Here is a 23391-nt window from a genome sequence, read left to right on the forward strand (position 1 = left end):
CATGGAACAAGCACGAGAGGAGGTCTAGCAGTAAAATGAAAGCCAGGAACCACGACTTCCCTCCAAAGAGCAGCGGTAGATGTGAAGCACCATGAGCATTCACAGGGCTGGAAGGCTCCAGAGGAGGCAAAAACAAAAGTCAAAATTAGCTTTAAAAATCATGCTTCTGCTTCTGTGTCTCCCTCTCTCTCTGCCCCTCCCCCCACTTGCACTCTGTCTCCGTCTCTCAAAAATAAATAAGTGTTAAAAAAAAAAAAATTGGGGCACGTGGGTGGCTCAGTCGGTCGAGCGTCCGACTTCGGCTCAGGTCATGATGTCGCGGTTTGTGAGTTCAAGCCCCGTGTTAGGCTCTGTGCTGACAGCTCAGAGCCTGGAGACTGCTTCGGGTTCTGTGTCTCCCTCGCTCTCTGTCCCTCCCCTGCTCACACTTTGTCTCACTGTTTCTCAAAAATAAATAAATGTAAAAATAAATAAATAAATAAATAAAATCAAAGTGGTATCAGCCCTGGTCTGATACATTTGCTTTTTTATTTTAGCAACACTGAATGTAGTGTTTATATCTTATTTGGGGGGAATGATGGTCACCTGTTAACCTGTGTTATGCGATAAAAGAGAAAACACCCAGGTAATCATATAAACATTCTCTTTTTGCTGAGCCCGCTGCAAATCACTGAAGATATAAATACCCGAGTTCAAAAGTCAGATACATCAACTGACCTTTAAGTCCACGTTGCAGATCCTCCTGTTTGATTATCACGAATCTCATATTCCCAAGTTTGTCTGTATATGTGCAACTATCTTGGAGAAGCCAATAAATACAGAGAATTTTTTTTTAATCTGAAGCCAATAAATACAGAGCATTTTTTTTAAATCTGAAGTTGTAATTTAAACAAGGCATTTTAGTCTTTTACTCACTTCGGTAAACCCTTGAAAGGATTGAAAAATATTTAATTTGTCGATTTCTTGAAAAAGACCTTTTACGATGAAAATGCCTGAGTTCACAATGACTGTAAACCTAACCGAAGGTTTTACAGGATTTACTCCATAAATGGCTCTCTTTGGCCTGGCTCCCAAGTCAAGATGTGCAGCTGTAAGGAACATCCTGTTGCATGTTGACATACATTAACAGCTTCGGGAATTTAACAATTAGGAGTCAGATCTTATCATACTGCTGAGCGATGGTAGGCTGGCTTCCAATCAGAGCTGGGTTGGGGGTGGGGGGAAAGACCTAGAAAAAGAAAACTTCTCGGAAGGTGTTTGTCAGGGCAGGGAAAGTACAATTACATTGACAATGTGGATTTTCTTTTCTTTTCTTTCTTTCTTTCTTTTTTTTTTTTTTTTTTTTACTCATTTAGTCAAGTCTTTTTATTATATGGATGCATTTTTGGAGGTGGTGACCAAGAGTGGGGTTGCTGATTGCTTTCTTGATTGTATATTTAACTATTATTTTTCTGTGGGTAGTTTTAAATAAAAGAGGAAAACTCTCTTAACACTTTTGAGTGGAGTTAAATGCAGAAATAGAAAGCAGCATGAACCAAGCAAAGGGAAGCCAGAATTATATGCCTCTAACTCCAAAAAAACCTGAGCAATTTAAATAAATACCAACATTATTATGCTCACGTTACAAAATTATTCATTTTAAGCTTCACTGGGAAACAGACGAAGACAATTAATACAATTTTAAGTTCGTCTGATAACCACTTACTAATCATGATGATAATAATCACTGTGGTAAACTGATTAAAATAATAGCCCCCTTCTTCACTCATTCCCATATGAAAATCTGCCGCTTGACCCCTTGAAGTTGGACTGGCCTTGTGACCTGCTTTGGCCAAAAGAATGCAGTGGAATGAGATCTTATGAGACTGGATCTCAAAAGGCCACACACGCCTTTTAAACGAAAAAGTTCTCAGATAAACTTGGCTGGCCCTTCCATTTTACAACCCTCAAAAATCTCTTAAGTGGCTTCAGCCAAAGGGGTTGCCTGATGCAAATAAGAGGGCACACACTCTGTGAACAATTTATTTTTTCCGCGAAGAGTGTTACCCTCGAGGAGGAAGATATGGTTCCACATTTCCTTCTCTGTTTGCCCGCCCCCTCCTCGCCCCGATTAGGAAGTGATTCCTAAGTGGTCAAGAGCTCGGGTCTCAGTAAGCCGCGTCCCCGACTCCATCCCCTTCTGGACAGAAGTCACCTTCCTGGTCTCGGCAATACGTGTGCAGTGAGTGCAGCTGGCCGACGCTGGCTGCACCAACGGGGCCACTCTGGGTTTAGAATTCACAAAAACGGGCTCAAATTTCATTCATAAAACCACCGCTGCTCAGATGGGAGCAATCTCCAGGACAGCAAACAGCGGCCCTTAAACACTGGTTGGTCTACTTCAAAATCACTTGGGGAACGTCACCAAAAGGGGCGCAACACGGGACTTTCTACTTTCTCAACCTCCTGAGGTGATTTGGGTGCACGACAGTCAGGACCGGGTCACCGGTCCAGGTTGAGGTGAAACATGAATTTCCAATTCCTGCCAACTGGTGAGTCGCCTTCATCTTATCTCTCCTCGTTATTCTTGAGACTGGAGAGCTTTGTTGAGGTTTTGCAACAAATAGGTAAAATTGTAAGATAGAACCACCCATTTTAGAGCTATAAGGGATATTGGAGAAAATTTCCAGACTCTTCATTTTTACAAGAGGAATCTGGGTCTCAGAAAAGGTTGGGGGGTGGTGGTGAGCACTGAACTGTAATTCATCTCCCGGGGCCCAGGGCCCCCCCACCTGGCAAGTAATGATGGGTGGATGAATTATATCATCAGTTGCTGAATGTCTACTAGGCATAGGATATGCCCTCAAGGGGACAGAAACCGTAATAGATTATGCCAGTTCAATACCCTAAGTACCAGGAGAGGACCACACGTGGAGGCTAGTCCCTAACGCAGCCTGGGAAATGCCTGGGAGGGGCTCCAGGCCAGAAGAACACTGAAGCTGAATCTTAACCGATAAAGAATCGTGCTCCTTGAAGAAAGGGCAGAGGGGAAACAGGTGCTCGGCCCTCGCTTTAGAATTCTGGTGAAACTAAGATATTGCACGTGAAGGTGCTTTGTCATCAGCAAATCACTGTGCAGATGTGAGCTACGAGGTCACGGACTCGATCAAGAACACTCACAGCTAATGCGTTACAGAACCCAGTCTGGTGTCTGAGTTACGCTGCTCCTTTATTTCAATCGCTTCCCCCCTGTGCTGATCCTGAGACATTTCCATAAACCTGGGTGAATTTTTGACACATTAAAGACATCCCATAGACTCCTATGGCATCTACGCTCCAGGCAATTCTCAGCCTCGACAATGCATTAGAATCCACCCCGCCCCCAACCCGGGACTCCCCTGCTTGGGAGACTCCCCCTCCCCAGCATCCCCCCACAGGGGACTCAGGCATCAGTGCAGTTGATGCTCCCCAGGTGACCCCAATGTGCAGCCAAGTTTGAGAACCTCATTTATTGCAAGGCCAAGAAGACCGAACACTCCCCCCCACAGACAATTCTCAGTCATTTCTGGTTTATACATCTTAAGAAAGACTCCAGATAATGTGAAATCAGTTGTTTGAGTCTGGACTGTGATGCGGTTCTTTTAGGAAAACAGCTTTGCCCCCTGAATGATGACTGGCCTGGATTAATACTAGTTTGTCTTTTCTAAAGATACGCTGGCTTATAGGGGAGGCGGCGGGGGGAGGGGGGGTCCCAGAAGTATGACAGGTGTCACAGAACAGACTGTCCGAGCTACAAACGTGCTTCAGAGAAACCATAAAAGAGACAATGTGCAGATTACAGGACGATGCACCTGGAGGAATGCAGGAGGGATATGTAAGTGGGTTTATATTTAACAAAGTCCTAACATGCCTGCTGTGGTCCTTTGACAACAGACATATAAGGGGGTAGATGCAAGGGGCTCACCAACAACTCTATGTTCTATTTCCTTTGATAACATAGAAAGGCCTGTGTAAAATAAGGACTTTAAGGTTATCAAACACACCTGGGAGATGCTGCCTAAAACGAAGCCATCAGATGCCTCCTGCGCTTCACGAGAAAGTCGGGAAGAAAGTTAAATCTTGGCGAAAACACGGAAGCCATGTGTTCTGCCATTTACCAAAGGGCGCATGATGACAGAACTGTTGTTCTTTCAGTAGGGCTGGTCTGCCCCATCCTCCGGGTCCTACAGACCCGCAGCTCGCGCATCATCTAGGTGAGATCGTGAGAATTGCAGGACGTCACCTTCCACCAAATCCCGAGTCTACATTTTAACAAGATTCATCAGGAGATCCACATGCACATTGATGCTTGAGAAGGCAGTGGTCTACACGGTGGAAGAAGCCACTTTCTGGGTGGCCCATCGCATCCACGTGTGGGCATATCAGAGGCCAAAATTTCTTTAGGCTCCATTTAATTCCAAGGGTTTCCCCCACCCCAGCTGAATTTTTTTGATCATTTCCTAAACCTGGGGAACCCCCAATCGTTCTTCAAGGTTGTCCTCCGGCTTCTTGGGAAGCTTCCTGAACACCCGTGACCTGAGTTAATAACTCCCTTCTCGGTGCTCCCGCGGCCTAACATTTCCTACTTCCCTCCTTCCCTCACCCCTGCAAGCTAATTTCCCTTCCTTCACTCACCAGGCCACCCAGGCAGCAAGCACTCCCACTAATGTCCCACAAATAGTAATCCAAGAACAAGCTTCAGCCATTCTGTCAGCCCCTGAGCTGTGGAGGGTGGGACACATGTGGTCCCTTCTCAGGAAGCTTCCAGACTCCGGGGGCAGCACACCAAAAATCCCACAAGTAAATAAAGGAACAAGAAAGAGGGCAGGGGGCATGCCCTGGGAGAGACCTACCTTAATGGGGGTGGTCAGAGAATGCTCTGAGGAAATGATACATGAGCCCAAAAGCAAAAGATAAGGAGTCCTCGAGGGGAAGAGCGTTTCAAGTGAGAAAACAACAAATGAGCAGGTCCCGGGAGAGGGAAGGGGCTCGTCATGCTCCAGAGGCTGAAGTAGGACAAGAATGAAATGGGAGGGGAGGGTGGGGGAAGCGGGCTGGGCCTGGGGAGCCACGGGAAGGAGGGAAGTGTTATCAGTGCAGTGGTGAGCTACAAAAAAGTCTGCAGCTGGGCACCGGTGTGCACCAGTACCTGAGTGGCTGCTCTGGGCTGGGAATGGAGACATCAGTGAGGGGGGTCCTGGGGGGAGGGGCATCCAGGAGGGTGGCGATGGTGGCGGCTTGAATAAGGGGATGGCAACGGAGCTGACCAGGTGAACTCGAGATCTCGTGGAGGTAGATATAGCAGATCGGAGAGACGGATTGGAAATGGAGGTCCGGGTGGTGCAATCTGGGGGAGAAAAGGGGTCATGGTTCGAGTCCAGGGGTCTCCGATTGGGGGGTCAGCACTGGATGCGCTGTGACCGCCCTGCCCTGGAGATACACGAGTGGAGACTACAGGCTGGCAAGGAGAAAAAGCTGGCTGCCTCGGAAACCCACCAGGAACCCGACTGTCAAGGGTACCGAAATGGAAATTACCTAACGGAAGGAGAAGCGCGCCTGGGGAACTGGCATTTTAAGAAGACTCCCGTCCATGGCGTCAGGAAGGACTTCTCAACCCCCGCACTGCACACTGTGGGCGGGGACACTTCGTTGTGGGAGGGGTCCTGCGTGCTGAAGGCATTCGTGGGGTGTCGTAAACACTAGCAGCACCCCCTGAGTTGTGACACCCTAAAATGTCCCCTATGGCCCCAAATCGCCTCTGGTTGATGAGGTTAGGGATGCTTTTGCAAAGCCTTTAATAAAGCTGCTGTCTGACTTCGGTCCTGAAAGTTCACAACCAGCCTAGGGTAAGAGCCCCACAAATCCCTTCAACTTCCTCATGTTCTGGCTTTGTGGACAAGCAACTAGAATTGATTGAATAAAACCAGGCCCCGTGTTAAACTTGACCTTGCTCTATCTAACAAGAAACACGTGTAGTGGTACTAACCCCACTACAGTCTTAACGATCTTGAAGACTCTTTGTCTTTATTCAGTCGTCTGATAACAAACATAGACCCAAACGGAAACAGTGAGTGGAGATTGGTGCTAGCCGTTTTTCCCTTGCCCGCAAATATTTTATAGCTCAGAGTTATCGTATGGTCGAGAAGTTTCTGAGTATCAGTAGGAAAAAGACCTCTTACCCAGACCAAGATGTCACAAGAGTCTGCTTTTCCCAAGTAGGAGCTAACTAAAAGTAATCCCTGGTGTTTTGTGGCATTTGCAAAGGATGGCCATATGGACCAGAAGCTGATGCTAAAAAAAAAAATCTTAAAATATCAATTTGCGTGTGTGACTATTTTAAGAAGCAATAAGGTCCAAGAACACGGTTACTATCCTCCGGCATTTTACCCAAGGAATGAAAACCATAAAGTTCACTTGATCAGACCGCGGTTGGTTCTTTTTATCCCGGGGTCACTACACAATAACCAGCCTCGAACCCCTTTTCTCAGAGGACATTTTCTAATAATGGCAGCTAGTTCCAGTGACTGTACGTGTGGAAAAAGGCATCTGTCTGACTGCACTGCTTACCACGTCATTGTAGAACAGCTACTACGATGTAAGCACTGTGCTGGGGGCTGGGCTGCCCCAGTGAGCCCCAAACAGACCCTCTTCTCACCAAGGTGACAGCCTAGTGCAGAGAGAAATAGACCAGCGACTACAATATAGTTCAGAGGCGGCACAGCCCCGGGTCCACATCTGTCCTGCTTCTCGCCTGCGCAAGGTGATATCACCAAGGAATCCTGATACACCCTTCCCTGCCATGGCTGGACGTGACCTCAGAATCCTACTCACCGCAAGTTTCTAGACCAGGGGACCTCAACCTGGAGCAGGCATCAGAATCATCTGAGAGTTTCGTTCAGAACCAGTTGGGTCCTACTTCCCAAGTGTCTGATTCAGTAAGTCTGCTGCTGCTGCTGCGGCTCTGGGGACTGTTCTTTGAAAACCAGTGTCTAGGGGCGCCTGGGTGGCTCAGTTGGTTGGGCTTCCGACTTCGGCTCAGGTTGTGATCTCGCGGTCCGTGAGTTCGAGCCCCGCGTCGGGCTCTGGGCTGACAGCTCAGAGCCTGGAGCCTGTTTCGGATTCTGTGTCTCCCTCTCTCTGACCCTCCCCCGTTCATGCTCTGTCTCTGTCTCAAAAATAAATAAAGGTTAAAAAAAAAAAAAAAAACCAGTGTCTAGGTAACTACCGCTAAATCAAGCCGAGTTGGTAAAAGCTAGTTACCATCTCTGACATGGTGAGATCTGGGTCAGGAATGTACAGAGAGTGACCAGAACAGAGGAGGGGCCCCTCACTTTGACCTGGGAGGGTGAAGAATCAGGAAGTCTTCAAGGAGGAAATAGCACCTGGTCAGCAGGTAGTGGGGGAGAGGGGAGTCACAGGCAAAGAACGCAGGGCAGGAAGAGACCCCGAGACAGAGCACTGTGTTCTGTCGCATTAGAATTCAACGACATTTCATATCAGGTAAAGTTAGTGGAGGCAACTGCCTCTAAAAGAAAAGTTCTCCTGTTCTTTTTCCTCTTGAAAGCATTTTAATGATCAAATATGTCATTGTCATTCTTTTTCTTTTCGTATTAAATGCTTTCCTCCTTAAGCAATAGCCTGGGCTTTATCAGAGTCTATCACAGCGGTGCCTGGCTGGCTCAGTCAGTGGAGCCTGCGACTCTTGATCTCAGGGCTGTGAGTTCAAACCCCACACTAGGTGTAGAGATTACTTAAAAATAAAAGTCTTTAAAAAAAAAAAAAAGAGTCTACCACAGTGCTTTATGATGAAATACTAGTAACTCTGCCATTTTTTTTTCAACGTTTATTTATTTTTGGGACAGAGAGAGACAGAGCATGAACGGGGGAGGGGCAGAGAGAGAGGGAGACACAGAATCGGAAACAGGCTCCAGGCTCTGAGCCATCAGCCCAGGGCCTGACGTGGGGCTTGAACTCACGGACCACGCGATCGTGACCTGGCTGAAGTTGGACGCTTAACTGACTGCGCCACCCAGGCGCCCCTACTCTGCCATTTTAATATCACTACCAAGGATAGGAGCAAACATAGGATGCTCAGAGTCGGTGCAATGATGGTACCTGCCAGTCCAGGAAACAGGCAAAGAAATACAATAAAAATCTCAGGATGACCTATTAAGTGGAGACCAATGGGGGCAGAGGTAGGGGAGGGAAAGATCCAGTAAGTTTAACATAAAGAGCGATCTAGAGCTGGGAGTTTCACTGGGTATCTTCTAATCTAAGAGTCTTCGTTTCAATCATAAATGTGGTCATCTAAACGTTCATGAAAACCAGAAACCCCCAAAAACGTTACAGGAAGCTTTAAAAAAAAATCAAGATTTGCGTGAATACAAAGGAGAGATAATATTATCTTTGTCTAGTCAGAGTAAAAATACAGCCAAATGGGGCGCCTGGGTGGCGCAGTCGGTTAAGCGTCCGACTTTAGCCAGGTCACGATCTCGCGGTCCGTGAGTTCGAGCCCCGCGTCGGGCTCTGGGCTGATGGCTCAGAGCCTGGAGCCTGTTTCCGATTCTGTGTCTCCCTCTCTCTCTGCCCCTCCCCCGTTCATGCTCTGTCTCTCTCTGTCCCAAAAATAAATAAAAAACGTTGAAAAAAAATTAAAAAAAAAAATACAGCCAAGTATGGGAGGTAACATTGACTCTGAACACTTTGGGATGGAAAAATGATTCCTAACAACTTCGAGCTTAGACAAATTCTGAAGTTTACAAGGACTGGCCAACAGGATGTTGGAATAAGAAGATTTAAAAGGTTTGAAGTATTCAAATATAAAATCTCAAGACAATGAACTGTGGGACATTAATAAATTCTAAGGGTACTCTGGACAGAAAATCATTATACCATTCCTGACAATGTAGCAAACAAAATTTTACTTTAATCAAATGCACTTTAGTTCTTGCAATGGTCACCAAAATGTATGCTCCATTAGTCCTCTGCCAGGTGCAATTAAAGTCATATTATGCTTACTGATTTCCTTATGACACGTGCAAAGGAATCTATATGTAAGATACAACTTCGTCTGATAAAAAATAAGCATAAAGACCAGAACAACTGAGGCTTGGTAGGGCAGGACACCCCACAGATTTCCGTTAGTTACCCTGGCTTGGTCCATGTTGGGAGCTGCTTTCTCAAAACTGGGTTAGTGCCTCCCTGATTGCATAGCTTTACTGATTTTTAACTTTTTGAAAAAATGTTTTAGGGGTGCCTGGCTGCTTCAGTCAGTTAAGCATCAACTCTTGGTTTTGGCTCAGGTCATGATCTCACAGTTCACGGGTTCGAGTCCCGCATCAGGCTCCACGTTGCCGGCACAGAGCCTGCTTGGCGTTCTCTCTCATTCCCTCTCTCTCTGCCCCTCCCCTGCTCGCTCTCTCAAAATAAATGAATAAAGTTAAAAAAATTAAAAGTGAAATCAATGACCTCCGAAGCCGTCATCAAGGATAGGTTCTGTTATAATCACTCACTCAACACATACTTGTTGAGTTCCTACTGTGTGCCAAAAACCGAGGTTAGCACTGGCTGCACACGGCAAATGTATATGCCAAGAGAAATGCAGGAAGAACTCCGGAAAATAGAGAATATGCACTATCCACATCTGGGAATATGTGGATACCGGAGGTATCCATTGGGACTCGTACATGTTAAGCATCAGGATTTCAAGAATCCCCATAAGCATCACTGTTATTATGACAATGCCTCATGTAAGAAACCAGACTTGCTATCACAACACAGTGGCCCCTTATGCTTGTCCAATACTACTGACAACATCAGACAGCAACATACAGGGAGTCTGCCCATTAACCTACAACTTGAAATTATTTCCACCCTGTCAACTTTAAAAACTGGAATCTTAGGGCATAGGAGAGTGGGCAAGAGTCCTGGAATTACATCGGGAGGATATTCAGTAAAACATAGGGGTGTGGCAGGAGCACAAAGAAATGGGAGCTTTGGAAATTAACTGATGCCACTGAACTGAAAGTTAGAAGGAAGGCTGGAGCCCAGCTCTAGCCAGAGGCCACCCACCTAGACCTTGATTTCTCTTGTGTTGCTCATCTGGCCCGTGGGGATACCACCTGTCCTAATAACTGCCAAATGAGAAGACTTTAAAGCCATGAAGTGGCCTAAAAACATCAAGTATGTTATTGCTAGTTAAGGTCAAAGAACTGGTCGGTGACTTGGCCAGATCTGACATCTCCTGAGCCCACGACCTGTTCCCCAATACCAGGCCGCTGTTTATTACAAGTAATGAATATTCATCAAACTCCAGGCAAATAACACAACACAGCCATTTTGACTAGGAAAATCAATCCCCCTCCCACTTGCTCCCCAAATTTTAAAAACATGTATAGAAAATCCAGAAGTCATCACGTGGAATATCCCAGTAGTCCTCAAATCGCAAATATCTTTATGTTCCAAAAGTTCAATTCTGGGTAATTTTTCCAAATGAAACACAGGACATGAAGTTACATTCAAATTTTAGATAAAACAATATAATTGTTTTGGTATAAGTATGTCCCAAACACAGCATGTCCCACTCTTTATCGGAGATTCAAATTTAACTGTGTGCCCTGTATTTTTATTTCCTAACCAATTTCTGAGTCGTCTGTACTGCTTTTCCAACTCTCAGCTAGGAGGTTCTGGAAGGAACTCTCACCTTGGGAGTTGAGAAAACGGAGTTCGATTTCTGGTTTCTGAGATCTCAGGCAGGTTACAATTCCTTCCCTTACACAAAGGAGCCAGTCAATACACATACCACACAATTTCAATGCCCTGGTGTCCATGAGAAATCCCCGGACTTTGTCAAGTTCCCGTTCAAAACACACTGGCCACTTCCTGCATCTGATAAGCATTTCGATGTGTGTGGTTGTCCCGCCTGTTAGACAATACTGCATCAACCTTCCCTGTCCTCGCCATCCATAAAGCAGAGGCCGCGTATTTGCATAAGGGCTTTTTGTACTCAAATGTAAATGGTTTATTGCTCAAAAAAAAAAAAGTTGAATGTATAATTTCACAAAAATCTATCAAAATTAAAAGGCTGACCCCAAGGATAGAAACTGGTTTCATGAGTTTTCCCATGTCCTTGTGGATCTCTGGAAACCCACCTCCAGACGGCCAAGTTCCCAAATTCTGTGTCTCTCGCCGAGACTTCTGAACGTCTGGAACCTTGACCTCTAGCCACTCCTGGGTGTCCCAGCAACTGAACCTGGGCCAAAGCTGAATGCTTCCCCTTCCAACCTGCCCCTCTGCCGCTGACCCCAATGTCTTTAGTCGCTTACGTTTGAAATCCAAGAATCACCTGACACTTCCCTTCTATGAGGTCTGCAAATCTGATCCACACCAAGACCAAGATTCCACCTCTCAAACACAACTGTTACCCTCCACACCTTGTCTCCATTCCCATCATCCGGGCCCCCCCTCCGAGCCCCCATCACCTCTCTCACAAACACTGCAGGAGCCCCCTAACTGGTTTCCTGCCCCCCCCCAACCCATTCTGCGCATCATAGTCTGAGTTACCTCGTCCCATGCTTCTTGGTCCTACATGACTTCCCCCAGCTATTCTGGCCTTCTCGCAGCTCCTAGAACACAGACCAAGTTCTCACCACATGGTCTCTGCACATGCTGTTCCCATCAACTGGACCAGGGGAAGCCTTGACTGGTGCCTTCTCATCCTTCAGCTGTCAAGTATAATCTCTTCCAAAAGACCCTCCTGGGCTAACTTTTTTCATTGTGGTAAAATATACAAAAACAAAAATGTACTCTTTTAAACATTTTTTTTAATTTTTTTTTTAACGTTTATTTATTTTTGAGACAGAGAGAGACAGAGCATGAACGGGGGAGGGGCAGAGAGAGAGGGAGACACAGAATCGGAAGTAGGCTCCAGGCTCTGGGCCATCAGCCCAGAGCCTGACGCGGGGCTCGAACTCACGGAGCACAAGATCGTGACCTGAGCTGAAGTCGGATGCTCAACCGACTGAGCCACCCAGGCTCCCCTCATAGATTGTAATTCTAATATCAGTTGGTTTCATATCTCCTTTGTTCAATATCTTAATATCTACTCCTGCCTCCCCACCCCAAACGACCCTTGTAAGCTTCATGAAGAGGAGGACATTGTTTTGTTCATCCTTCTATTAACCACCATTACCTGGCTCAGGCCCTGGAGTGTAGTGGGGATTTGATAGGTAATTGTTGAATCATTGAATGAAAGAAAATCATTAAGACACCAGAAAGCCACTGGTCTTTAGATGCGCTCACAGATTTCACGCACTTTGTATTCAACTGTGAAAGGGAACAAATTCATGCAAGCATGCATATGCATGCGCGCGCGCGCGCACACACACACACACACACACACACACACACGGCTCTCTGGGCACAAACAATTCCCTTTGTAACATGAAAGTTAATGTTGTTTGCGATTAACGCACATTTCCTGTGTTTTTTTTTTTTTTCAAGAATGCATCATGTGCAAAAGTAACTTGTGTGTTCAGCAAGGAAAAGGAACTAAGTACTGATCAACACTACCGCAGGGATGAGAATCCCAGGTAAAACATTCTGCTAAGTAAAAGGAGTCGGTCACAAAAGAACAGATGTTGTATGATTCCATTTATGCAAAACGTCCAGATAGGCAAATACATAGAGCCGGGAAGCAGGTTGGAGGTCACCAGGAGCTGAGGGGAGGAAAGAATAGGAGGGACCGCTAACAGGTACAGGGTCTCTTTTCTTGGGCGATGAAAAGGTTCTAAAATGGAGTAGGGTGAGGGGCACCTGGGTGGCTCAGTCGGTTAAGCGGCCATCTTCGGCTCAGGTCATGATCTCGCGGTCCGTGAGTTCGAGCCCCGCGTCGCGCTCTGTGCTGACAGCTCAGAGCCTGGAGCCTATTTCAGATTCTGTGTCTCCCTCTCTCTGACCCTCCCCCGTTCATGCTATGTCTCTCTCTCTGTCTCAAAAATAAATAAACGTTAAAAAAATATAAATAAATAAATAAATAAATAAATAAATAAATAAAATAAAATAAAATGGAGTAGGGTGATGGTTGCACAATTCTGTAAACTCCTAAAAACCACTGGATTGGACACTTTGAAAGGATAAACGGTATGGCACGTGAATTATAGCTCCATAAAGCGGTTTCAAAAAAGAGAACATATGTGGATGGAGATGTAGGTGGCCTGCCTGCACCCGAGGGCTGGGAAAACCTTGCCTTCCCAAGTAGGCAATGCCTGGCAAGGAGGCGGCATCCGGGGCAGCAGCCCTGGAGGGGCAGCCGGACCGAAGGCCTCCTTGCCCCACAAACCCCGTGGATTACAGACCATCTTCCTTCCAGTGCAGTAAAGGCCTCTGTTTTATGCAAATCATTTTCTTTTTCTAACACCGGCCCTCTCGCCCACCCCCCTTCCAAAAGCAGGAAGACAGGCCCTGAAGATAAACAAAGGTAAAGTTCTCTGGACCAAAACTTGACACAAACATGCACATTTCTGAAGAGCCTCTTCACAACTTTCTCAGCTCACCCAGGTCCAAGCCTCCATCATGGCTCATCTGGGTCAGCCTCCTACCTGGTCTTCCTGCCTAGGACCACCACGACCAGAATGACCCTTTTAAAATGCAACCAGACCACAGATGACGCTACTCCAGTGGGGAACATCCTGCACCGACTGCCCCCCGCATCCTGAACACAAAGTCAAACCCAAGGTCCTTATACACCTAGGAAGCCCTTCGTGGTGGGGCTCCCCTACCCGCTCATCTTCTCCCAGCCCCCTCCATGCTCACAGGGTTGAGAAAGAGCCAACCACCTGTTCATTGACTTCATCAGAAGAATCGGGAGCCGAGCACCTGCCCATGAGGGCCTCTGCACCGAGCCTTCAGTCCCCTCTGCCTGGGCCACTCCGCTCCCAGGTCTTCATGGTTCCCCTTCTCTCTGCTGAGAGAGAGAACATTGAGGGAGACATTCTCTCTCAAATGTCACCTTCTCCACGCTACAAATACAACCTGTTCCCTTGACCCTCTCCCCCTCTCCCCCTCTCCCCTGTTCGGCTTTCTCTTTTTATCCCCCCTTTTACTTATTCCAGACATTTACCCCTTTGCTACCTTTATTATCTACGGTCTCCCCCCTCCTCTAGAACGTGAGCTCCATGAGAGCAGGGCTCTTCATCTACTTGGTTCACAGTGCCCAGCACACAGGATGTGCTTAACACCTGTTGGGTGGCCGGCAGCACGGATCAAGGAGGGCTCTGTTTCAGACCGTAGGGCTAAGGAGGAGGGTCCAGTCTATGGAATGACTGAGGAGATAGGAAGTTCCCTAGGAGACACTCAGAGGGTATTTGTTTGACCCTGGAACTCGGGAAGGGAGACCAAGAGCTAACCAAAGCGCAGCTTTAAAAAGAGTGTCGGTCCAAGTGATCTCAAAGAGCCAGGATGCCATTTATTCACTCCCCACACAGTCTGAGGTTCTCCAAACGACCTTTGACAACTGTCACCAGGTTTCTCCACGCTAAAGACTGACAAAAAAGAATTCTAAGCCATCTTCCATGAAGTGGAACGAGACGAAGTATCAAACCTCTGAGGGATCAGCCATGGCAGCCCCAATCTCCCTTTAGTGGCTGTGATAGGATAGGAAGATGGAATACACCCAAGGATGTGGCATTTGGGCTTAGTTTGAAGATTTTTTAACTCTGCTTGTAAAAAAAAACCTCTGCTTTTAAAATATGCAAATGATTATTTTGGCTAATTTTTAGGGCCCAGTATGAACATAAACTCATGAGAGTCCGTTGTTCTTTAGAAAATAGAGATGAAGATATCTTTAACCTAGGGGCACCTGGGTGGCTCAGTCAGGTGAACATCTGACTCTAGATTTTGGCGCAGGTCACGATCGCAGGACTCGTGAACTCGAGTCCTGCATCGGGCTCCTCACTGACGGTGTGGAGCCTTGCTTGGGATTCTCTCTCTGTCCCTCTTTCTGCCTCTCCCTCCCTCACTCTCTCTAATAAATAAACTTAAAAAAAAAAGATGTCTTTAACCTAATAGATTGACATCTAATCATTTGAGAAAGCCTTCTGGATTTTATCCTGCTACATGTATAAGCAACATGAGATCATTCCTCCATATTCTATAGTCTATAGTTGACCTTTGGCCTTGAAGCTTCTATTGAAAACCATGGATTCTCTCCCAAGGTAGAAATCAATCTCTCAGGTATTCAATTTTTCAAGCATGTAAATATCACATTCTAACCCTCCTTCCCCCCCAAAAATACATTTATTTTAATCCAAGTCAATTCTGAAGGAAAGTTAAGGATTTTTGTCTGTCTACTACACAATGTCCTCCCCGGAAGACATCTGTGCTCTGCCAGAAGTCTCCAGATTGTGAAGCCGGGTCTCCTGGGCACAGGGCAGAGTGTCAGCCACATCATGGACCAGCTTGGTAAGGGCAGCTGCAGGTGAAAAGGAGAAATGTGTCATGCCCTTCACATGCCCTCCACGCATCCAGCCTCCAGCAGTCCCACGTGCTCTCATCGACAGGCTGTTGAACAGAAAGGCGATTTGGGAGAAATCATGCCTGCCCATCTTAAGCCACTTTCTTTTTTCCTTTTTTCTTTTTTTAATGTATGTTTCTTTTTTGAGAGAGACAGAGGGTGAGTGGGGATGGGGCAAGGACAGAGGGAGATACAAAATCCAAAGCAGGCTCCAGGCTCTGAGCCGTCACAACAGAGCCTGATGAGAGGCTCAAACTTAGAAACTATGAGATCATGACCCGAGCGGAAGTCAGACACTTAACCGCCTGAGCCGCCCAGGCACCCCTTAAGCCACTTACTATGAAAGATAAATCTCACAAAACCAAACAAGATCTCAAAAACTCCTATGGACAAACAGACAGCCACTTGCCCATATTCACAGTGGCATTATTCACAATAGGATAAGATGCGATGAAAAGATGCAATGAAAAGGAAGTAGAAGGAAATTCTGACATCTGCTACCACACGGATGAACCATGAGGATATTATGCTGTGTGAAATAAGCCAGTAACAAAAGGACAAATATTGCATGATTGCACTTACATGAGGAACTTGGCCAAATTCATGGAGACAAATAGGTAGAGAGATTACTGGGGGCTGTGGGGAGGAAGAAATGGGGATATATACTGTTTAACAGGTATAATATTTCAAAACGGGATGATGGAAAAATTCTGGAGATGGACAGTTGTGATAGTAGCCTGACAGCACAAATGTGCTTAATGCCACCGAGTTCACTTTTAAAACTGGTAAATTTTATGAATATGTTGCCACAGTTAAAGCAAAACGCCCATGAAGTAAACTTCTGCACGAAGGTGAGATCGTGCAGTTCTGGTGCACAGAACAGAATACAGATTTCACATAATCCTTACAATCTCTTCTGTCTGACGAACCCCACACAGTCACTTTGCTTGTGTCATAAGCCTCCAGAATTTCTGATATAGCATTTGCTAGTGCTTGGCTTAGAAGCCCACAAATTTATTCCCAATATGGCAGTAAGGCCAATATTTTCCGGCATGAAACATACAAAATCTGACCCATCTTCTCACGAATGTGAATATTTAAACCATCCAAGACAAATGGTTGCCTATTTTCTTTTCTTTTTTTTTTTTTTTAATGTTTATTTAGTTTTGAAGGAGAGAGACAGAGCGTGAGCAGGAGAGACACAGAGAGAGAGGGAGACACAGAACCCGAAGCAGGCTCCAGGCTCTGAGCTGTCAGCAGAGAGCCCAATGCGGGGCTCAAACTCATGAGCCGTGAGATCATGACCTGAGCCGAGATCAGACACACCGACTGAGCCACCCAGGCATCCTGGTTATCTATTTTCTTATAGAGAACATTCAATGTTTCTTTTGGATCCAGAGATCATATACGCACATCTCGGAGAATAGTCTCCGTACTCTCTTGCATCCCAAGAAGACAGAGTAAGAACCTGTGTACAAGTCACATCACACTTTATAAAATAAAAAAATGCATCCAATGCATGGGAGATTCCTTAACAGCAAGGATGGACAGTTGGAGGCTATGTAGGAACAATATTTGGTGCCTGAGGAGCTCCAAGGAAGATATTCCAGCTCAATTTGAGAAAAGGTGAGCAAACTGATTTCAAACACTGCCTGTTCTAAAGCAAACAAACCTCAAGTCTGGTGGAACAAAAGCCACTCAGCAAAGAGACAAAGCCATCGACGAAGGCCCTGTAAATAAAGACCAAAGCTACTAGCCAAAGGTCAGGCTACACACGTACTCAATGCAGAAGCGACAGGATTCTCAGTCACACTAAGGGGAGATGGCCACTGACACTGAAAGGCTGTCCCAGGACAAGGGTGACCTCAGCCGCCCAAGGAGTCAGTGCCCTTTCCCAGACGGAGAGCCACCTTCCAGGCCCCGCTCTGCAAATTCACTAGCTTGGAGACCAATCACGGACACAGAGCTTTCAAGCAGGAAGTGAGCTGGGCCATCCTCCAGGGTCTTAGGCAACCGTCCCTCCTTGCAAGGAGGGGCAGTGTCCAGAGCAGAGAGAAAGAAAACACCGGGTCTGCTTTCTTACCAAGGAAGAAAAGAAAAACTAAAACCCCCAACTCAGGCCCTCTGCAACCTAACGGGCTTCAGTGAAGCCAGGAGGTAATCCCCAGGACAGCGCCGGGAGAAGATAGGCATGTTTACAATGAAGGAATGCATGGGACTGTCCCAAGGGTCTCTGTTATTAGCGACGCTTACTAGACAACCCAAATGAGAACCATTTGTGGAGAGCATCGATCCTTTAAGGAAGAGTCAGGCTTCGGCTCGTGAGTGTTGAGTGCTGAACAGGGAAAGTAATTGATTTTTTATTTATTTATATTGGGGGAAATCTAGAGGCCAAGGGAGAGAGGAAAGAGATAGGAAGTGGGGGGTAAAGTCGACACAGAAGTGCTCTGATGTCCCAAGGGCCTCCGCTGTGCAGAAGGAACACCCAGCAACTCGTGGCTGTGACTGCGCAGGCACGACCCCGGGTCACAGAGGACCCTCAAACACCACACTGTCTGTCCCTGGACACCTGTGGTCCGGAACTCAAGCCCTTCATGGGGAGGTTTAGAATCTCTCCCCTACCTTAGGGAACGTTCTCACCAGTGCCCAGTGCAAACGGGGACCTATGTTTGCTAAATAAATACAAACACGCAGAGTGAGTCCTGCTCCCTACACCGTCTAAGAGAAAGGCCATTGCTGGATGAACAATAAATATTTACTGAGCTGTATCAATGACAACAGGAATATTAACGACTACTTTTCACCAAGGGCTGGGCCAAGCTAAAGTTCGCTCAATTCGCTCATTTGGAACTCATCACACAACCCTGTGAGGTACTGTTATTATTATTCCATTTTCCAGATTAAAAAACCTGTAAGCTAAAAGGATTAAGTAACTTGCCCTAGGTTACACAGCTAAGAAAGCAGTAAGGCCTGGATTCCAAGGTAGGTCAAAGGACTCCAAAGCATGTGTCACACCTCTATATTACTGCTGCCTCTGGGCTCCATACTCCCCGGGAACCAGTTATCAAACATACTTCCCATGGGGCATGTTTTGGAAACAATTTATTAAAAAAAATTTTTTTTTTAATATGTATTTTTCAGAGAGAGAGAGAGAGAGAGAGAGAGAGAGAGATGGAGCGCGAGCAAGGAACGGGGAGAGAGAGAGAGAAAGAGAAGGAGACACAGAATCCAAAGCAGGCTCCAGGCTCTGAGCTGTCAGCACAGAGCCTGACGTGGGACTTGAAACCATGAACCGCAAGACCATGACCTGAGCTGAAGTTGGATGCTTAACTGATTGAACAACCCAGGTGTCCCTGGAAACAATTTATTTAAAAGTATGATATATTTCAAAGTATTAGGAAAAGTACTAATGTATTCCTAGCTGATCAGATGATAATTCCTCTGTTTTCTACGAATAAGTACAAGAAACAAGACTGTTTTATATACCCATGCTTTCTAGACTCTTCCTCCATCCTGCCAGGTGTTCAATAACCCAGGACCTTAAAAGATCTTAGACTGGGAGTTCTCTTTAACAAGGCACAGGGATGAGGATTCAGGAGTAACTTGGTTAACAAAATAAAGGATAAACCACCTTCTTTTTGTGTTATTAAAACTCTATGGCAGCAAATTAATTTTTACTGATCTCAATAAGTAACAAAGCACTTACAGATGTTATGAATACAATTAATCTAATTGATGATGCAAACAAATACCTGAAAACTCACAACCCGGGTGTGGGGGGGTCTCCTCTCCCGCCCCCCCCACCACACACACACACACACACACACACACACACACACACACACACAGAAACTTCCCAGGAGACAAATCGAGGAGCAAATATAGAAACAGATCTAAAATTCAGTGCTTAAGAGACTTTAAAAGCAGTTTTCTTTAGACATATGTGACACGAAGGGACCCCACAAAACTTGTTCTGGTAACTAGAAAGCAAGTTCCTCTGCATTCATAAGAGCACAGACTTCCTTTACAATGATGAAACTAAAGAGCAAAGGTAAGTACGAGATTCAAATCTCTCTCGAGTTATAAGGATCACCTGGATTTCATGAATGTCGTTTATGAAAAACTAAAAAGGAATTCAAACTAGCAAGGCAATATTAAAAACACACTAAACATTGGGGCGCCTGGGTGGCTCAGTCAGTTAAGCGTCCGACTTCAGCTCAGGTCATGATCTCACAGTCTGTGAGTTCGAGCCCCGCATCAGGCTCTGTGCTGACAGCTCAGAGCCTGGAGCCTGTTTCGGATTCTGTGTCTCCCTCTCTCTCTGACCCTCCCCCGTTCATGCTCTGTCTCTCTCTGTCTCAAAAATAAATAAATAAATGTTAAAAATAAATAAATAAAAAATAAAAACACACTAAACATCTGGGCATTATACTATTTTTAAAATATCAGTTTAATGAAGAAAATAAAACAACATAAGAACACCTACTGTGTATGAGGGACAGTCACCTGTTCTGACATTTAATCCTCTCAACAACCAAAGGAAGTTGATAATATCTTTTTTTTTTTTTTTTTTTTTTAATAAATCGAGGTTCGGAAAATTCAGGAATTCATCTAAAGTTAGACAATTGAAAAAGTAAGTACATATTGGGTATCTGGGTGGTGCAGTCAGTTAAGCATCCAACTCTAGATCTCAGCTCAGGTCACGATCTCACGGTTCTTGAGCCCTATGTCCGGGTCTGGGCTCTGCAGTGATAGTGAGGAACCTACTTGGGATTCTCTCTCTCTCTCTCTCTCTCTCTCTCTCTCTCCCTCTCCCTCTCCCTCTCTCTCTGCCCCTCCCCCAGCTCCTATGTGCATTTGCTCTCTCAAAACAAACTTAAAAAAAGTAAATATAACAAAAATAAATTCTAAAAATCAAATACAATTTAAAATAAGTAAAATAACAGAAACTTGTGGGAATCTAAATCCACTACTCCTTGCTTTAGAAGGAAGAAAAAGAAAGGAAAGAAGAAAGGAAGGCAGGCAGACAGGGGGGAAAGAAACCTATAGCCAGATCTGGTCAATGCCATGAATGCTAACGTCTCAGAGACTGAAATCCAAATGAAACATGGGACCAGTACTAAGCCTGCCTTATCGCACAGACTTCTTTTTGTTAAGCCATTTGCTTTACCAAATTATTATTTTAAAGCCTCAACTTAAAAACTTAAAATTAGGGGCTCCTGGGTGGCCCAGTTGGTTAAGTGACTGACTCTTGATTTCGGCTCAGGTCACGATTTCATGGTTTGTGGGTTTAAGCCCTGCATCAGGCTCTGTGCTGACAGCATGGGGCCTACTTGGGATTGTCTCTGTCTCCCCCCCCCCCCATCTCTCAAAATAAATAAATGAACTTTAAAAAACTAAATAAATAGGGGGATGCCTGGGCGGCTCAGAGCCTGAAGCCTGCTTCGGGTTCTGTGTGTGTGTGTCTCTCTCTCAAAAATAAATACCTATTAAAAAATGTTTTAACTAAATAAAAACAAAATAAAAAAAAAGTCTCCTAGCTCTGTCACGGTCAAGAACAAGGGCACATCGGCATGCATTTTCCTTAAAATAAAAACCAGAAGGAAAGTTTGAAGGTAGCCAGAGCTGCCCTGGCTCAGATGGCATTTGTGTTCACCAGCATTAAGCCACATGAGTCTCGTTTGGCCCTCGGTAACAGACACAGAGAATCACCAAGAATTACCAAAGCGCAGCCATCAGGACATAACGAATGAAGAAAATGGTTAAGCGTTCTTACCTAAAATGAGCACAAGGACGTAATGAAAGTCATTAAGAAAATTCAGAGAGTAATTGCAGGCAGACTCCCCCACCCCCAAGAAAGTAATCGGCTAATAAACATTGAGTATCTTTTGCGTAACCATTTGTAATAGGCTCAGATGAGGCCTTCACCAATAGGCCCAGGATTAATGAATGGCATTTTAGATGAAACACAAAAGTACCCGTGAGACAATGAGAATTAGAACTTTTACTGCACAGTCTGTGTTTCCTCTTTTTCATATGCACTTGCATGTACTATCGCTGGAGATTTTATCACACATGTTTTATAGTTTTTGTTCCTAAAAGCAGTCGCCTTCCTCCATAACCTACTGTGCGCGCGGTGATCTTCAAGCACTTGGCCTGTGTTGTCTCATTTAATTCTCAAGGAGCAGAGACAGAAATCTGCACACAATGCAACCAGGAAGATGGGAGAGAATCTTTTCACAGGCCGACAGGGCGGGCAGTTTCCGGGAGGGGAACTCGGCGGCGTCCGGAGCTACCCAAGAAGGACTTGGAGCCCGCCGGGGGCACCGCGGGCAGGCCGACGGAGTCAGATGGGGTTGAGCGGGACTCACCGGGAGGAAATGGGGCCCACCCGCCCCTTGCTTTTGGTGTCAACTCCCCTCCCCCGTTCCGCATCCCCCACAGCCGTCGCCAATGCGAGCTCGGAGCCGCGTTCCAGGACCAGGCGCGCACAACCCCCTCGGAGAAGTCGGGCTGACAACGGAAGGCTTTTCTGTCGCTTGGGGAGGTGTGAGGACGTGGGGGGGGGGGGGGGGTTACAACACTTGCCACTCTCTGCCACCCTCCCCGCCCCGCCCCAACACGTTGCCCCTCTGCACGCACACCAGCGAAGCCGCAGCGCCGGGTATCACACCGGGGAGGGAAGGAGATGGCCTGGGGCCCCGCCGCGGGAGCTGGCGGATACGACCCTACGGTCACCGGGGAAAACGTCCCTCTTCCGCATCACCTCCCAACCTGAGTTAAAGCTCGCGGTAGATGTCAGGAGGGCGCCTGGTCCTGCAGCCGCCGCGGCGGAGGCGGTCTCGCCCTCCATCCCTCCCCGCAGGTGCGCCAGGGTACCCGAGGTCCTAAGGTCTTTTTCAGACTCGTTGGCATCGGCTCCCAAAGGGGGCCCCCGCAGAACCCGGCCAGGGAGACTTCCAGAGGGGCGGCAGACACTGCAGGGAAGCCAGCGGCACTCCCCAAGGACCCGCAAGTCCTGCCAGGCTCGCCCCTCAAAGCTTAACCCCGGACATGTGCGTGGCAAACCCAAACGATCCAAACGCCACCTGCGAGTTTCCTCGCCTCCCAGCAGGTGAAACAAGCACGGACGTCTCCACAGCTCTGCCTCCCCATCCCCGAGGCCGAGAAGGCTCCCGCGACCCCCGCCTAAGTCCCACCGGTGCGGGCTCCGGAGCCCGAGGGCGCGGACAGCTGCTGCCACCGCATCCCCGATCCTGGGAGTCCGCCCGCTCCGGGGCGGCCAGGGGACCTGTGGGACACTGCGGGGCCGGTTGGGTGGGGAAAGTTGGGGGCCCGGCGCCGCGCCCCTCCTTACCTGGCGCTCGCCGGCCCCTGCTGGGACATCCGTCGGGTGCGCGCCCCTCCGCGCGCTCGCTGCGCACCTGGCCGTTGTCGCCGCCACCGCCCGGCCCCAGCCCTGGCCGCCGCGCTAGCGCTTCATGGCGCACGGGGCTGGCCCGGGGCCCCGGGAAGCGTGTCCAGTTGGCGGCGGCTCCTCCGGCTGTCGCCTCTCGCCAATGGCTCCCCGCCTTCCCCCGCCCCGCGTCCGAGCGCCAGTCCTCGGCGGCCGCCCTTTTCCCTCCGCTCCCCGGGACCGGCCAAACTGGTTTCTCCGCTCCGGGGTGGTGCCTCCAGTCTCTCACTGGCAGCCGCGGCTGGGGCTGGGGGCGGGCCCGGCCGTCTGCCCTCCCTTTGTCCCTCCCGGGGGCGGAGAGGGGCTGGACGGCGAGCCCCAGGGCGGGCACACGCGGCCCAGGTCCAGCCCCGCGCCCTCCGTGCGCCCTGGCGGCAGGTGGGCACCCAGGCGGTGCCCCGAGCTC

At 47.4% G+C, this 23391-nt stretch overlaps 1 protein-coding gene across 2 annotated transcripts in view; it reads right to left on the reverse strand.

Moving 5' to 3' along the window:
- Positions 1-23020, reverse strand: part of ATP8B1 (ATPase phospholipid transporting 8B1) — a 128317-nt gene extending 105297 nt beyond the window's left edge. The window contains exon 1 of one of the 2 annotated variants that reach the window (XM_011288155.4): positions 22887-23020. The gene's annotated coding sequence lies outside the window, so the exon portion shown is untranslated. Of the gene's footprint in view, positions 1-13853; positions 14058-22886 lie in introns of those variants that run through there. The other variant, XM_045042408.1, reaches the window with a different exon arrangement.
- Positions 23021-23391: the final 371 nt, after the last annotated feature.

The sequence above is a fragment of the Felis catus genome, chromosome D3 (genome assembly GCF_018350175.1).
Source record: "Felis catus isolate Fca126 chromosome D3, F.catus_Fca126_mat1.0, whole genome shotgun sequence".
In the NCBI taxonomy this organism is placed as follows: domain Eukaryota; kingdom Metazoa; phylum Chordata; class Mammalia; order Carnivora; family Felidae; genus Felis; species Felis catus.